This window comes from Tachypleus tridentatus, chromosome 7 (genome assembly GCF_004210375.1).
Source record: "Tachypleus tridentatus isolate NWPU-2018 chromosome 7, ASM421037v1, whole genome shotgun sequence".
In the NCBI taxonomy this organism is placed as follows: Eukaryota; Metazoa; Arthropoda; class Merostomata; order Xiphosura; family Limulidae; genus Tachypleus; species Tachypleus tridentatus.
Genome location: NC_134831.1, coordinates 79166119 through 79181774, shown reverse-complemented (window position 1 = coordinate 79181774; position 15656 = coordinate 79166119). Strand labels below are relative to the sequence as shown.

Here is a 15656-nt window from a genome sequence, read left to right as displayed (position 1 = left end):
TTGGGGTGAATATATACTTATGGAATAACTCGACTGCTTCGAAAATCTTAGTGGTTTTTTACTTATGAATGACATTTTCTTAAGTGAAGATGCAAAAGTTTCAGTCTTGCAGCACATATCTTATCTGTGTATATCTACTGGGGAGTACTTCCCTCCTCATTTAGAAAAGCGCAGATAGTCCTTAAGTAGCTTTGCGCGAAATTCAAAAACAAAACAAACAAACATTTAGAAAAATTACTGAAGATTCAGAATCATTTTGTTCACTCTGCAAATGCCAACGATTTGTTTTGAAAGAGAGAGAACAGCTTATAGAAATTTCAACTGATTACATCCTAAAAACAAAATTTCAGCAGGAAGAAATTACACAATTTTGGATTCAAATGGCCATGGAGTTCCTTGAAATAAGCAACAGAGCTCTGAAGTTTTTGATGCGTTTTTCAACAACATATTTTTGGGAGCAAACATTGTCACTGTATACAGCTACAAAAAGTAAATTTAGAAACAGGCTAAATGTTTAAGACGACTTGCGCTTACAGGTAACAGCCATAACTCCAAATATTGAACTACTTTGTGAACAAAAGCAAGCCCATCCAAGCCATTAATAAATAAATAAGTACACTGTAATTTTACTGATGTAAATTTTGCAAACAGAAAATTTTGAACAAGTAAGTAGAAGTAAAATTTTTCTTCAAATATTGATATTTTTAATAAATTTATATTCTTTATATAAATAGCTTGAAGTAAACTTTATCTGGTACAAGTGACCGATTGTTTCTATTTTTAGTGTATTTTTTTTATTAAGGCTCCGGAATGTTTTTTCTTTCTGATGTAAAGCTCCGCAGTTTTAAAAAGTTTCAGAACCTCTGCTCCAGAATATCTATTATTGCAATATGCTTTGCGCTCTCGTAATCCCTCTACAACAGCCTCAAGATCCCTGTTTTTGTTGGAAATCCCAGTTTGAAAAACAGCGATTGAAAACATAAAAAAAAAATAGGTCACTTTGTATAATTTACTTAAAAGTTCACAGAATACAAATATACCTAATGTTTTTTTTGTTTGTTTTGCTCATTATTCCGAACTGAACTCGTTGGGACAAGTTTGCCATTTTGGATTTTATCATTGCAATGTTTATCCCATAAAGCGCGTGCTTGAGCATACCTAACAATTCTCAATAAATAAAGATTGGCGAATGTATCTCTTCGAGGCTTCGTATAAAGTATAAAGGTATAATAAAGGGGTAAAAAGAAATAATGTTCCTTAAAATGAACAGCCCATGAGGTTATTTCTTTCCCTTTTTGATTTATTTACATTCAAGAAACGCAGCTATATGCAGTTAAAGTATAAAGATTCCTACAGTTTTTCTTACAGTCTCACATGATTGAAGAAATACAAAGATTTATTTCAAAAGATAAAAACAGAGTTGGCAGAATAAAAACAAAGCAAAATAATTTTCTCTATAATAACCTAAAAATACGATATTTTGCCTCTACTCAGTGTGATGAAATCCCAAGACTAATAAGTAACTCAAAATAATATGTTTCTTTGTTTCTGAATTTCGCGCAATCTACACGAGGGCTATCTGCGCTAGCCGTCCCTAATTTAGAAGTATAAAACTAGATAGAGAAAATGGCAGCTAGTCATCACCACCCACCACCAACTCTTGGATTACTCTTTTACCAACAAATAGTGGAATTTACTGTAACATTATAACGCCCATAAGGCTGAAAGGTCAATTATGTTTGATGTGACGGAGATTCGAAACCGCGACCCTCATATTACAAGCGCCTTAATCACCTGGCCATCCCAGGCCTCAAAATAAATATAACAAATGTTATGAGTTCAGATCTGTTGTTATCATTATCAGAAACTTACTCAGGTTTGTTCTGCGTTATGTACAGCAGCTGCTTCGTATTTTAATTGTTTTTCGGACGAGTCTCCGATTTATTATATTACGTACGTTATGTACTACTATTTCAAATAACCGGAAATTTGAATTTAGAAGTTAATTAAAATCAATATGTAATACATTCTGTCATATTTGACAACAAAATTCATTCACATAATTTTCTTTCTGAACAAAAATGTATTTTAATATACACTCAAGAAAACAATACAATTTATAATAACGGTTATTAGTAATAGTTATTATAAAATGATGGTTTATATAGAAGAGTTCTACAAATGTACAGAAAATAGTGATTTTTATATCCGGTCTAGAACTAAATTCTTTATCAGTGATTCAGGTCCACGACGAACAAATTAATTCTGAGTTGATGTTATTACATCTCGTTTGTTTGTTTTGGAATTTCGCACAAAGCTACTCGAGGGCTATCTGTGCTAGCCGTCCCTAATTTAGCAGTGTAAGACTAGAGGGAAGGCAGCTAGTCATCACCACCCACCGCCAACTCTTGGGCTACTCTTTTACCAACGAATAGTGGGATTGACCGTCACATTATAATGCCCCCACGGCTGAAAGGGCGAGCATGTTTGGTGCGATGAGGATTCGGACCCGCGTCCCTCAGATTACGAGTCGAGTGCCTTAACCACCTGGCTACGTAGGGCCCTTTCCATTAATAGTAATCCTAGTAGTCTCTCGGCGACTCGGTTTTTATATACCAGTCATGCTTGGCAACAATAGTGTCAATCACTAGTATTACATACACACCTAACTGCTGATTCTCACGCTTAAGAACCTTCTACAAATTTCGAGAACAGGCGGGACTTGCGCAAGGCAGTCAAAAACATACATCACATGCAAAACAAAACTATACAGAAACAAGCATAGGCACTAAAATACAAGAGTAAATATGTTACGCTGCGACTTTCGTATTAATTATCTTATTAAAAAAAAGAAAGAGAAAATTATCTGGTTGAGTCGCATCATTTTGGTAAACGTTAAATTTGCGTGGAAGTTTAAACATGGATTCGCTTCTCTTTATCAATAACAAAAAGTTATGAATATAGTGATAGGCCTAATTTTCTCACCAGAGACTTAAATATATTGATATTCGCTTCTCTTTATCAATAACAAAAAGTTATGAATATAGTGATAGGCTTAATTTTCTCACCAGAGACTTAAATATATTGATATTCGCTTCTCTTTATCAATAACAGTTATATATAGTGATAGGCCTAATATACTCAACATTAACTTGAAGTACCATAAATGACAGGATTTTTATTTTTTCAGGCTCAAAGTCTGACTGACTTTGTAGTATGCTGTGCTTGTGCTTGGTTTAGTCTAATTTTTCGGTGGACTTTCATATGTTTTATAAGCAGTTGTTGATTAGGGGGTTGTAATATAAGCTTTTCTTTCACTAGAGACTATAACACCCACAGTCTAACAAAATCCGTTTGTTTACCTAAGTTAAAAATTACATACAGTTTTCCGTAAATTTTACTGCCTCTCAACATATACATTTCCTCTTCTGAGCCAATAAATAATATAAGTTTATTAATTTTGTTCTTTTATTTTACCTCAAGAGACTTTTGATTAATGGTTAGTGATTCTAAATATAAAACGAAAAATAGTTCGTATCTGCTTTTTTGATTTGCCGCATTCTAAATGATTTTGTTTAAATCGATGATGTTTGTAAAATATATTTACCTGTAAAGGGAGATAAGGCAACAAATTAAAGTAGGGTTAAGCACTTTTTAACTAGAACATTAAATTCAATAGAGTGAAAGTGATTAATTAAATTGCTTTGTATAAGTTACTGGGTTAGAGACTATTTATCCTCACTGTAAATCGTAGGTTTCAATTTCTTGTGAAAATTATTTTTGTCTAATATATATAAAATCAAATAAAACTGAAAATTTTATTACAGTATGTTATGAATAACTTGCTAATATCTATGAATGATTAACGTTAATAGCGAAATAAATCAGCACACATTTGATAATCCGATTTTGGAGGCTCGGCATGGTCAGGTGGGTTAAGGCGTGTGACTCGTAATCTGAGAGTCGCGGGTTCGCATCCCGGTCACACCAAACATACTCGCCTTTTCAGCCGTGGGGGCGTTATAATGTTCAGTCAATCCCACGATTCGTTGGTAAAATAGTAGCCCAAGAGTTGGCGGAGGGTGGTTTTACACTGCTAAATTAGGGACGGCTAGCGCATATAGCTCTCGAGTAGCTTTGCGCGAAATTAAAAAAACAAACAACCCAATTTTGGATCAAAATAAAAAAAAATTATTTAAATCTACTCCAAAGCGTGTACCGAGTGAAAGTCGACTTAAATATCTGCCTATGACGAGCATGAACTTTCTCAATCCATGATATGAATAATTAGTGATATAAATAATAATTAAGTGAATCGAAACGTACTTAATAACGAAATTCTGAATCGGAACACACATATCTGTATGAAGGCCCACGGAGAGGATATGTCAGCTGATGTTCAAGTGAAACGTGTATTCAAGACGCAATTTTGAAGCAGACACATAGTTTTATGTGATAGTTATTGAAGAGTTTACAACAAACATGTAATTTAACAGGCTGGGGCTTGAGGGAGCACTTGTCCACCCCACCTTCGGTCAAATATATATGGATTGCTTATTCAATTTCCAGTTTCACACAACTTTTTCCCACCCTAGAAAAATTTCTACGTACGCCCATAGTAACAGCTGAGATTCCAAGGTGTATTTTCAGTCATAATGTGCCTTAAGAGTAACCAGTTAATCGAAGTTAATATTTGACAGCAAGAAAAAATGAAATTGTTTTATTTTGGAATAAAGGTATTAAATATTTGGTTAAGAAACTAATAAGTCTGATCATTTTTGTAAAAAATGAAAAATTATTTCGTAACAGTACAAGTTTCATCCAAGGTTAATCTAGACACGACATCCAACCAATACAACTAGTAGAAGGAATATTATTCAAAAAACTAAACAGAACGATCAGACTAATGAAGCCACTCCCAACTGAGTTTATAGTGCTTAATGAATGATATTCTATTTTGACTCACCAGTTCTTGTAAGCTATACAGAGAAACTTTCTTCTTTGAAGATTCAATAATCCCTCAGGCAACAAATGTAGCTGCTTAATTAACTGGTTTGTTAAGTTGTTTATCTTAATTAGCTGAACTATTTATTTTCGTTGGGGATCTTGTTACTTCATTTGTACAGACTACGACACGAACAAATGACTGGATTTTCATCCTTCCTACTATTTCCGCACGTGAATCCTTTCAAAAGAAAATTAGTGGAAATTGAAAAGTAGGCCAGGCCACAATTTACGACAGCAGACTCGTATTCTTTCAACGTTTATTAAAATAGAAACAAAAACGTCTTGGCATCTAGTTTTATAAATTTGACAACAATTTATCAGGGAACTTTATTTTTGCGTTTCTTTCGTATGCTACTCTTATCCAAAGTTATGTTTTATCATGCTTTGTGATACAACAATCTGTGTAACTTTTAACATGTTTTACGGTTTTATAGTAAGCCACAAGCACACGCGCTAAGGCACTTCAGGCAAAATATTATATATTCTTTTGAATTTAAAGTCTGCTGATTGCATGTCGCCACTAATTTACTACCTTTGTACAAAATATTTATATTTACATAATTTTGCTTTTTTGTTTAATATAAACCAGAAAGTGAGCTATTGCACATTGACAAAATAAATGGTTAATGTGCCAGAAATAAAGTTTGATATATTTCTACATATATGCTCCCCTCAGTAGCACAGAAGCATGTCTATGGAGTTCAAGCGTTAGAAACTAGGTTTCGTACTGTGTAGCTTTGTGCTAATATATAAACAAAACAAAAACAAAACTGTTTCTCTTTATATATGTAACGAAGTTCCGTTTTATGATACCTCTGCGTAGAAAGTATACCATAAGACATTTAACTTAAATTGCACTAACAAAGAAGTCCATGTTTAGCGCATTTCATCTTTCGTTTTAACATTAGTTAATAATATTTATTATATACAGTATACCTCTGACTGGTTGGAATGTGTTGTTGTTTTTTTGTAAATTTTTGAGACAAATGAAGAAGCTCTATACATTTATATTGTATTAAACACGTTTCGACACATTATTTAAGCATTGTAAGTACGTAAATTTGCACTCGCCAATCGGGGAATGCAATGAAGTTTAACTTAAACGTGTTAAACTTTGGAAACGCTTTGTTGTGTTTTTTCTGGCTTTTGTTGGAAATAACATGCCATTATCGACATTCAGTATACCACAGATGTCAATAATGTCTTGTCCAATAGAAAAAATATTCTTGCTGCAAAGTAATTTGTAAGTTAGGTCTGATGCAACGCCTGATCCCAATGGGTGTAGAAAATGTAGTTTGAGTGTAAGTTTAAGCCTCATTTTCTAAATACTATAGTTTCATTCATTTTATGAAATACGTCAATAACAGTGGAAACGATGTTGTCCTTGTTTAACAGCTTTGGTAAGTAGTCTTATATCTGTATTGATACATGTATTTGTACAGACTCCCTCTTTCTTACTCTTTTGCTTGTTTTTCGTATAGAAATGATGAGTACATCCCACGGTGTTTGGGCCTAAACATTTTTAATCATTTATTTTTCTTTTACTTCCATTCAACTTCATAGCAACTCTGAAAAGGGATTCTGTAATGTGACTGGATAGCCAACTGTACGGTTTTTTTCTTCATTCCAAGTGGTACAGCGGCATGTCTGCGGAATTACAACTTTAAAAACCGGGTGTCCCTGCGCATGAAATATAAATAACATAACATACACAAAGCAAAGGATCATTTTGTTCTTTAAGGCCGTTCCTACGTATGACACATAACGGTATCTAGCACACAGACAATAATGGATCATTTGGTTTTTGAAGGACGTCCTTAATTAAATATAAGTGGCATAACAATGGACACCATGGGACCGTTTGGTGCTTAAAACTGTCCCTACAGATGGCATGTAAAGTACAATAAAACATGGACAGAGAAAGACCATTTAGACCTTTGTAGTTTTCCCTACACATCCTTTTTTAGGAAATTTATCGATTTCCCCTTTAAGATCTTGTAATTATATATTATGCATAGAATATTTTTCAAGATTTGTTATGAACAACCGTTAAATCGCGTGTTTTTAATAAACAAATTAAACTTATGTCAATATTTTTATTTTCTTATTTAAAAAAGTGGATTCCATAATTACTTTATTGAAATTAGGACTGACTCAATAATATGTAATATGAATAATAAACATTTATATGAACTTTCCGTCTAATAATCACGAGACCTGTAGCACGTTAATAGATGCGTGAAAGTGTATACTGAGTTTTTTGTTATCATTTTAAAACAAAAAATAGAAAAACATTCATACAGTGCAACCTCTGCCCTGTAGTTTTCGACTGTTAAAGCAACCAAATTAAAATATAACCCCAAAATTCTTCACCTTCGATAATGTAAATATAGGTGCCAAGATGCTCTTTCTATCTCAATATGTTTTCGACTTTTGACAGTTTGTAAAAATCCTAACGAAAATGATTTACCGTCAGTGTGATTTTGGCTCTTGTGCTACAATCTTCAAAACTTTATCAATGAATCCTTGGAAGACAATAAACCCCTATACGAAATTTTTATCAAAGTCAAATGAAAACCCTTTGAGTTATACCGTTCACACACACACATGAGTGAAAGGTAAAAATAAATGCAATTTCAAATATATATTCAAAGCACTTGAACAATGCATAGCTGCACAGCTATTGACCTAATTGTCTGACATGTGCAATACCAGATTTACTGTGTAGAAACAAAGAATTTGTGAACCAAAAACTCTTAAGTGCGGTTGTTGTTTTTTTATCTACCGGCTAACGATAACATTTAATAGGACACGGAAAATTACACAGGCGTTGGATTATCTAACCGTTTGTATGAGTTTAGTTGTTTGTATTTATCCGAGCTCGTGCAATGTTAGACGAATTCTGACCAACAGTACATTAGTTTAGGTTATTTGAATCACGCTAGCAGGTGAGAGTATCTGACAGCTTGTATGTGGAAAGATTTGTTGTATTTATTTGGGTATTCCTGTGTGTAGTTAGTACAATATCCCTTTTATAACTGTTTTTTAAATTTTCCGTGTTTGATGTCGTCAGCCCTTTCCCTGACTCTGCAATTTCTAGGTCACACCTGACAATATCCTTGTAATAATGGGAAATAATTGCTACTTTGTCCTTGCTATATTATGTTATCCTGTGGGTTGTGTTAATCAAATCTGTATAACGTGATCGTAGAGTTTTCTTAAAGAAAACACTTCCAGGAAATGTTAAACTTTATTATAACTTCAACTTGCACGCATGTGCTTCAGAACACTTTTTTCGCATTAAAAATTAAAGTTCTTTTGTGTATAGGAGATGGAAATGGTTTAATAACTTCCACCTAGCACACTGATATAGAGATTAAAAAATTGATACTTATTTAAAGTTCATGAAAGCTGAAATTAAAGCTGTAGTCAACTCACAGTCAATATCTGGAAATATCTGTGCTATTTACATGTTCTGGTTCGATCCTCGTGTTTTCTCCGAACAGTTGTTTGTTTGTTTGTTGTTTGTTTTGTAATTTCGCACAAAGCTACTCGAGGGCTATCTGTGCTAGCCGTCCCTAATTTAGCAGTGTAAGACTAGAGGGAAGGCAGCTAGTCATCACCACCCACCGCCAACTCTTGGGCTACTCTTTTACCAACGAATAGTGGGATTGACCGTCACATTATACACCCCCACGGCTGGGAGGGCGAGCATGTTTAGCGCGACGCGGGCGCGAACCCGCGACCCTCGGATTACGAGTCGCACGCCTTACGCGCTTGGCCATGCCAGGCCTCCGAACAGTTGACAATTTTATCTTCTACAAGAAATGACGTGAAAACGAAGTTGGTTTTCAGATCGTCGTCCCGGCATTGCCACGTGAGTTAAGGCCTTCGACTCGTAATCTGAGAGTCGCAGGTTCGAATCCCGGTCGGACCAAAAATGCTCGCTCTTACAGCCGTGGGGGCGTTATGATGTTAATGCCAATCCCACTTTTCGGTGGTAAAAGAGTAGCCCAAGATTTGGCGGTGGGTGATGATGACTAGCTGCTTTCCCTCTAGTCTTACACTGCTAAACTAGAGACAGCTACAGCAGATAGCCCTCGAGTAGCTTTGCGAGAAATTAAAAAAACAAAACAATTCACAGACCGTATCATATAAAGTTCGTGAACTATAATATTATTTAATAAACTGTTTCACGTCATATTTAGACGTTATAGGGTAAAAGTGCGTGTTTTTCTCAAAAAATTTAAGGAGGAAGAAGCATAGTGTAAGGTACGTTCATTGCTTAAATATAACTGAATCTATAAACTTTAACTGTCTCGAGTCAACAATGTTCCTCAAACTTTTTAAACCCTGGAATTATCGACGGAGTCCGAGAGTCCATCGGTTTTTGACAAAGGGTTTTCTGAAGCATATAAGCACCAAATTACTTGTAGGTCCATAACTTTATTGGCTATAGGTTCTCTAATAACCTATGAGTCACACAAAAACTGTAAATAAATAACATTGATATATCAGTTGATACATTCAGTTACTACCGGGATGCTCTGTGCATTTTTCATAGAAAATAAGTGGTTTCATCTACTTGTTTATAGTCAGTTCTTAAAACTAATGTTGTAACAGTAAACTCGTAAATTTACTTCACATAAGGCGATACGTGGATCACACAGGTACTGAATTATATAATACGAAGTCGGTGATTTTGATGGTTAAAATAGTTTTTTTTCACTGCTACATTAGACTCAAGAAAACATTTTCCTAAAGGTTTTGGTTGAAAATCTTTAAAAACTGACTCAAAATCATGTATGAAATAGTTTGGCCAGTGAAATAATTTTGAGGAAATAATGTGAAAAATAATGTAAACTCGTTAGTGAACTTTTGTCATATTTGAGAAAATAGTTTGAAAAACACCAATCATTTTTAGTGAGACAACCAGCACCTCGTGAAAGACTGGTACTACGTTTTGTTCTCAACACTGCGAAGAAGATTTGTTTTGTTTTCTCTTCAGATATAATGACCCAGACGCAATTTCTTATTATTTCGTAGGTTTACGAATTTAACAACTTTTATTCTGTTTTATACTGTTTTCATTAAGGAATGTTGGTGCGACGTTAGACATTAAACAGGATATGTGAAATAGGTTAAAATAAAAATAATTCTGTGTCACATGTCACACATTAATTATAAACAAGAAAAATATTATTGTTACTCTTTGGAGTTCCCCCTAACTTTACTAACAATTGTTTTTTTGTTTGTTTTTGAATTTCGCGCAAAGCTACTCGAGGGCTATTTGAGCTAGCCGTCCCTAATTTGTAGAGTAAAAATAGAGGGGAGGCAGTTAGTCATCACCACCCACAGCCAACTCTTGGGCTACTCTTTTACCAACGATTGTGGGATTGACCGTCACATTATAACACCCCCACGGCTGAAAGGGCGAGCATGTTTGGCGCGACTCGGGCGCGAACCCGCGACCCTCAGATTACGAAGCGCACGCCTTAACGCGCTAGGCCATGCCAGGCCCTATTAAGATGCTAGATAGCCAAATGAAATTATTTTGGCTAGTTAACAATGTCTGAACCATGTAATAATTTAATTTGGCTATCTAGTGCCTTAGTACTAAGTCTACAACTCTTTTTTTATGTATAACATATAATAAGTTATATGTATGTAAATACACTGTTGACGAGAATAACTCTTTACAAAAAGAAAAGAATAACGGGTATTTTTTAAAACATAACTCAACATTTAAATAATTAAAATATATTCAAATTTTCAATCATTTTTCATTTAATGTTTTAAAAAAATTACAGAAATTTATTAATTGCTAAGCGAAGAAAAACTATACCATGAGCTATCTGTACTCTACCTTCGCGGGTATCGTAACCCAACTTTCAGTGTTGTGAACCCTCGGGGTCACTGCTTAGCCTTCAAAGAGAAATTAAAGAGAAACTATATTGTTTTTATCCAATCATTCCCCCATGAATATTTTTGTTCGTTTTAGAAAACTATAACTAAAATTATCGTGTTTATGTGGCATTCGTGTTTGAAATTGATGGAAGCAAACTGTTAGCTCGTTCTATTATGAATAAATCAACTGAAGTCCCCCGCTGGTACAGCGGTAACTCTACGGAATTACAACACTAAAATCAGGGTTTCGATTACCCTCGGTAGACTTAGCAGATAACCTGATGTGGCCTTACTATAAGAAAATACATACACGCACATTAAATCAACTAAGTTCTTGAGAAATAAAAAGGCACACATAAACAATGACTAATCAAAGTAGATTATATGCTTTACAGTTTAAAGTAAAAATTGTTTTTATCTTTTATCAAAATACAATACTTATTTACTGGCTTATTTCAATCAATTATTCCGTTTTTTATTGAATCAGTTATTTTAAGCAAAATTTCATGAAATGCAAATCCTTGACGTCTAAACTGTGAATTTATTTTTAATGTATCGCTGGGTTTTTAATCTGATGTTTTTAACAAAAGATAATGTACTAAGTCAGTTGGAATGAGTCTGGATTTTGTAAAGCTGAGTTTATCAAAGACTTGAAGAAATACCAGGAACGGTATGAAATTTAGGACGTGTTGCTAGAAAGATCAAAATAAAGAACATTATGTTTTAAAAAAGTACTGAATATCACGTCATCTTGACACCTGAGCCACTCCTTTCTACAACGCTATTTTTGATATTTCAGGGCTATTAAACAAAGAAAACCTAATCAAAGTGTCACAACTATTTTAAATCAGAACTCTGTGCCTTGCTTACGGATAATTTAAACCTCAAATTAGTCTGGCATGACCAGTTGGCTACGGTGCTCGACTCCTAGTCTGCTGTTTGCGGGTTCGAATCCTCATCTTACCAAACATGCTCACCTTTTCAGCTGTCGAGGCCTTGTAATGTGACTGTTAATCCCACTATTTTTTAGCAGAAGAGTATCTAAAGCGTTGGCTGTGGGTGGTAATAACTAGCTGCCTTCCCTCTAGCCTTACTCTGCAAATTAGAGACAGCTCGTGCAGATAGCCCTCGTGTAGTGTTGCGCAAAATTCATAACAAACAAACTCAAATTTTATAGATTGACAAATGGGGTCAACACAAACTGTGTCATTATGAAGCTTTCTCTTTCTTCACAATTAGTTTTCTTAGTGTTGCAGACGGAAATGAGAATCAATCTATTAGAAGATCTGCCTACAAAAACAATAACTCTCAACTTTGTTATAAGAGAAAAAACATCTTCAGTAAAGGTTTAAAATATTTATGTAAAACATACTCACAGTTTTTCTTGGCATAGAAACTGACACAAACGAAAAACAATGGCTTCTTTTTTTGCTCTTGCAGGAGAGTATATAGGTAATAAACGAAGTTTGTTTCTAGTCCTAGACTGTTCTGTGTTTTACAAGAACATATGGTCAAAATATCTTATATAACAAACAAATACACTGTCATAATTATGTTTTTCTATAGGCGCTGAAAGATATAGTTAAAGGTGTGTTCTCCACTGACTCATCAGGAAGTGTAACTGGGGTTGGGACCGCTAAAAACCGAGTTTCTATACTTATGGTTGGTACAGCACATATAGCCTATTGTGTAGCTATGTGCTACAAACAATGTTTTTGGCATCTTAAACGCTAAGGGATTTTAATATTTCTTCAGTATCTACCATTAGTTGGTCTAGCGTTATAGCTCTGAAAAATATTTGTTTAAAAATTATTTAAAACCACAGGCCTGTGATAAAAGACAGAAAAGCAAACGCTTAAACCAGCATTCTTTAACCGATGCTTTGAGACTAAATAAATAAACACATTCTTAAATGTTATCAACGCTGTACGCTATCAATGTTTTTTTTTTTCTTGAGCGACCGATACAAACTTGATACCTATACACTGTCTAGAACATAAACTATCCCGAATGCTACTGAAATATATCTTTCACTTTTCACGATTGTCTTTTATGTTCAATCTATTAAAATGAGAACAACTGTACTACGAAAAACGAGAGTGATATGCCCTCTGTTTCGAAACGCATCGTATTTTTAACGCGTTTATATGAATAATTTTTTTTCTGAAACAAAACAAAAAATAATCGCTATTTGGTCATTGCCCTTATAATCTCGAGCACTGTCAATTCATGTAGCTTACACGTAAGAAAAAGGAAGTTGCAGACTGATCAGTGTCTCTTTGTGTTTGTTTCAAATCTCAAAGTTAAGAGTATGTTGATATTTGTAAGTCCTGTCACCTATTGGTGACTGTTTCCACTAAAGATTTATAGTTTTTAATTACTTTTGATTATTGTTCTATACTACTTCAATTTGTTAGATAGAAAAATATTTAAGTTTTTATACTGTGTGGATTAGTTTCGAGAAAGCCATTTGGTATTATTTAACCAATTTCAATGTCTATTCTCAGCAGCTTATATCATTCTATAAACAAGAATGGATTTTTCGTTTAACATATATTGAAATTACACTGAAAGATTTGGATATACTTTATTCTATTTTCCAGGATATTTCTGGTGACATTTAACAACTACTATAATTCAAGTTCTCTGAAGGTGGAAAGTAGAAAGCTGATCACTAAAGCTATGTGTTGTAATTTGTAGAAACCAAAAATGGCATCTCATGCGTTTCGGTGGTAAATTTAAAGGCTTAGAATGCTAAACATCAGGTTTTAATACTAACGGTGGGCAGAGAATAGCTAGCCCATTGTGTAGCTTTGTGCTTAACAAAAAAATAATCCACTGTAAACAAAAAAGTGATCAAAAAGGAAAGAAGTGTTTTATTTAGTTTTTTAGGTCACTTTTAAGAGCTTCAATACCAATGGAGAGGGAGGATATATAAAAAAACTTCATTGTAGTATTTGTTAACCTGATTTCGACCTAAAATGTCGAAACATTGTTCTGTACTTTATAGTAATTAAAGTTTTAATAGCCGTACCAGCCGTCTTAAGAATGCAAATCAAGTACTCGTGCACAGCTGGTACAGCGGTAAGACTACGGATTTGCAACTCTAAAATCAGTGGTTCGATTCCCATCGGTAGGGCCCGGCATGGCCTAGCGCGTAAGGTGTGCGACTCGTAATCCAACGGTCGCGGGTTCGCGCCCGCGTCGCGCTAAACATGCTCGCCCTCCCAGCCGTGGGGGTGTATAATGTGACGGTCAATCCCACTATTCGTTGGTAAAGAGTAGCCCAAGAGTTGGCGGTGGGTGGTGATGGCTAGCTGCCTTCCCTCTAGTCTTACACTGCTAAATTAGGGACGGCTAGCACAGATAGCCCTCGAGTAGCTTTGTGCGAAATTTCCAAACAAACCCATCGGTAGACTCAAAAGATAGCCCTATATGCTTATGGCTTTGATGTAAGAAAACACGCACACACAAGTGCGACAAATATCTCTATTCATTTACGTAAAGGTAGCCTTCGCTCAACTGGGCGGCCTATAAATCTGTTATTGAGATTTCAGATGATTGTTAACATCACACACATTTAAGGGAGATGAACTTTTAACACACATATACCAATGTGTACAAACATCTTGAAATAAATATATGACTGCACTTCAAGAGCTATGACGTAGAAGTTGGTTCAAGAAATAATAATGTTTCATGTAACCTTTGTCTAAGTAAGAGGACTGATATAAATTTACCATCTTTCTGTATTTGGCTTATGTAGTACTGGGGCAATACGGTTATTACTGTTCTTATTTCTGAACGGGTCAAGCTATCTGAAACTTATATTTATATTATATATAAATAAAAAGTGGCATTTGTTCACATTAAGAGTGAACAGATATAGTGAGTGGTACCACTCCATTACTTTAGGTTTCTAGTGATTAACGTTTCATAGATGCTGACTTGAGAAATATACAAGTTGGAGTATTTATGTAGTTTGTTTAATTTTTTTACTTCAGCGCAGTTCTACACGAGAGATTTTGTTGGGGTTTTATTCTGTGTTAGCTTTCTCCAATTTAACAATGTAAAGCTGGAGGTAAGGCAGCTAGTCATCACCACCCACTGGGCTACTCTTTCACTAACAAATAGTGGGATTGAATGTCACATTCAATCGCCTCCATGGCTGAAAGGGAGAGTATGTTTGGTATGACGGAGATTCGAACCCGCAACCTCCAGCGTGCGAGTCGAGCGCCCTAACCACCTGGCCATGCCAGGCCTGTATTAATATGGATTAAAATAATGTGGCATTTGACTTTTCATTTAACATTTTCTTTTGCCTTTATCTCACTTAGTTTAACTCACGAGGGGGAGCTAAACACACTGACGAAAGGTTTTTGCCATTTTATTGATATCTGCAACTCCAGTTAGACACACAGCAACACATATACATACAAGATCACTTGCTCTGTAGTTTAATGTTTAATACATCATATTACAGAATATGTTTTATTTGTATTTTCAGTTATTAAGATTATCACTAAACATTTATTCTGTGTACAAATTTGCGTCTTGTCCTTCTCGTTGTGACTTAATTATAACAACTCTTTGGGAAATCTAAACCTAATCCTGAGAGACTCCAGTTTTTGATAGGTCTAACTTTTTTTGTCTTACTGGTTATTCTTAAGATACTTCACTTACAGAAATATCACCAGCTAATTGCAGAACCCTTGCACTAACAATTAGAAGAATTTACAAGA

The 15656-nt window shown here is 34.7% G+C and overlaps 1 protein-coding gene across 2 annotated transcripts in view; it reads right to left on the bottom strand.

Moving 5' to 3' along the window:
* The window catches only part of LOC143256049 (protein FAM13A-like), an 84617-nt gene extending 71834 nt beyond the window's left edge, over window positions 1-12783 (bottom strand). Inside the window, exon 1 of one of the 2 annotated variants that reach the window (XM_076512684.1) lies at window positions 12291-12783. The gene's annotated coding sequence lies outside the window, so the exon portion shown is untranslated. Of the gene's footprint in view, window positions 1-4966; window positions 5109-12290 lie in introns of those variants that run through there. The other variant, XM_076512686.1, reaches the window with a different exon arrangement.
* Window positions 12784-15656: the final 2873 nt, after the last annotated feature.